A 3,069-nucleotide genomic window follows, 5' to 3' on the forward strand; every position below is an offset into this window, starting at 1 on the left:
CTAACCACAATAGATCAAATAGCAATGGATACGACTATTCCAACAGTTAGACCTTTCGTTGATATGGATTCTCTATTCCTAATGGCTGTGGTACAGAAAATACTGTGTAAACGAAAAGAGTAGAGTAGACAAGGAATGAAAATCTCCCTCTCGGTCTATGATACCTAAATGGAAGAAAAATCCGGATCAAACCCTTATTTATCTTAACCTTAGGTTAATTTACTTCGCCGAAAGGGAGCAAAATGGGTCGAACCCTTATTCTTCCTTCTTCTTATTAGTGTTGATTTTATTTTTGTTAGGTTTAAGTCTGACGAGACAAGACCAGAGTTTGAACTTTGGCAATTAATTAGTTAAGTAGTGTAGATTGTATGCTAGTTGTTTTTATGATGCTTACATGGAAGACCTGGAGGTGGCTCATGGCACTTGTCTGTAAGACCCAGGGTTTTGGCCCTCAGCCTGGCAAGGAAGACCACGAGGCGGCTCGTGTCATAATGACAAGACTATGGTTAACACATAGCACTTTTATTGATTGATTGGATATGAATGTCATGTATGGATCGTATGATATGTATGATATGTGATATTTTGGGAACTCACTAAAGTTTATGCTTACAGTTTGTGGTTTATGGTTTCAGGTACTTCCAGTTCGAAAAGGAAGGATCCGACTTGATCGCAGCGCACACACCTATGTTTTCTGCAACTTATGATTTTGGGAGTTACTCTGATAATTGTTTTAATTTGGAATATCTTAATGCTTGGATAAATGTAAATGGATGTTAGAATTTATATATTAAAAATGAAAATTTTACCCTTGATTTTCGGGATATTACACGAGTAGGATGGAATACATGTTCCATAATATCATGTTTTGATATTTTTATAATAAAACTGAGTTGAAGAGTTTACATAATTACTTTCTACGTGTTACTTATATTCTCATTTACTTGTCCATTTCATGGGTGCAGTTGCATGTTGCATTATATTCTTTCTATTATGATGGAATTTAAATGTTTATATGTGATAATTGTTTTTAAGAGTTAAGAGTAATAATTTTCAAAGATTTTAAAGATAAGAATTATGTGTTTTAGAAGATTTTTGAAGAACTCATCGGTAAATGATTTAATTAATCCTTAGCTACAAACATGGTGAAGTCCTAGTATTAATGCCTAACATATTACTTTTTAACATGTATCTAGGTTCTAGTAGCATGTGGGGACTACAAAATTTGTGACATTTTGAAGGCCACTATTTGTAGTCTTTGCTTATCTTATGTATGATATTTGAATTGTTAACTCTTCTCTTAAAATTCTTTGAAAAATTATATTTGTGTTGAGAATTTTTTAGAGTATTGGGACAAATTTTCTGCAAATGATGATTTTTACTTTAAAAAGTAATTTAAATGATTTTGAATATATAAAATCAAAAGAGGGGTGTTTCACTATATCATAATGTGAGGTATTGGTGTAAAGATTTTTGTCGTAGAAATGCATTAACTAATAAAGAAAAATTTAACCATTCACGTGAAAAGCTTCAGAACACCATTAAGCGTAACTATAGTGTCTTGAAAGAATGATTCCATATATTGAAAAGTATAACACCATTTTTTTGTTATAGAAAGAAACATCACCGTTATATGTTTTGTGCTTCATAATTTGATAAGGAAAAAAAGGTTTGTGCAATGAGTTCTTTACTCAATACGGTCAAACCCAATATGTCGCTTCTAAATGATCATTTGCACATTGATAATGATGAAGACAAGGTTGAACCACATGGTAGTGTAGTTGATCAAGAATGCATGGTTCGTTTATGGGATGAAATTGCAAAACAATTAATGCAAAATATAGCATTTTTTTTTTAATTGTTATTATAGATGTATGAATTTTAATATCAGTATTTTAAAACTAGACTTTTTTAAATTTCAATGTTGAATTTTTTTTTTAAGTTAAAAAAAAACCAGTTTATTTAAATTTCAATTTATTTTAGCACCTTCCGGGTTTTTGAAAAACAAAATGTTTTCTTCTTGTAGACTACCGAAGTTTGGTCAATTTATTTTTCTATAGCTGTGATCTATAGAATGCAAACATTTAACCTCTTCAAAATAATCAACACTTTAATACGTCGGAAAATCAAGACAAACAAGTGTGTGAGCTTGATAATTCTAGTTTATTTTCGGTTAATGGGTTTAGGGTTAAAATGATGATCCGATCTTTCCGGATGGAAATGGTGTAAATAAACAAAACATTTGACCATGTCTTGCATTTTAAATGCAATAATTTATTTATTTGTTGATTCTTAGATACGCGTATATTCTTTTTTAAAGATCAATCTTATTAATATTTACTTTCTTATTTTTGAATCGAAGTAATTTATGGCGGGTTACATGTTTTTGTCAATATTTTACCTTAAAAAACTTATTTGTTATTAGAACTTGCATCCCAGCGGTATCCGGTTAAAAAAAAATATAAAATAAATGAGACTTGATATATTTTTAATAGAACAAATATAAAACTTAATTCTATTTACAGATCCTGTGTTTGAATTCTAAACCTATTTTATATATGGAAAAATCATCACTATTAAGTTTGTCCCTTTTAATAAGACTACTAAATTATGTAATTAGATTATAGTTTTCTAAAAACATACATGGTTGTTAAATATCATTTCCTTCATGATTTATATTCATTGAGTATATAAACTAAAAACAAAAATAAATACATCTTTTAGGTAAGTTTAATGTTAATTTTACTTTGTGTACATTCTTTCATTGAATAAGCATAACGCCACAAGTTTTTTATTATAATATTATACATATTTGAAATAAAAAGATGATCACATAATATTCTGTTAAAATTTGGGTAGGTGTGTAGGCTATGGTCTCAAGATATAGTCAAAAGATGAACATGAATCACCACACGCCATAAACACGTAAATGGCTATTCATGTGACTAGTAACACTTTTGTTAGGATTTCACAAAGTCAAATAGACTTGTTTAGCATAAATAAATTGCAAGTGCAAACGGATATTATTCTATCCCAGGGAAACTAAAATATTCACTATTTTAATCAGTA

Source organism: Lactuca saligna, chromosome 1 (genome assembly GCF_052625555.1).
Source record: "Lactuca saligna cultivar CGN05327 chromosome 1, ASM5262555v1, whole genome shotgun sequence".
NCBI lineage: Eukaryota > Viridiplantae > Streptophyta > Magnoliopsida > Asterales > Asteraceae > Lactuca > Lactuca saligna.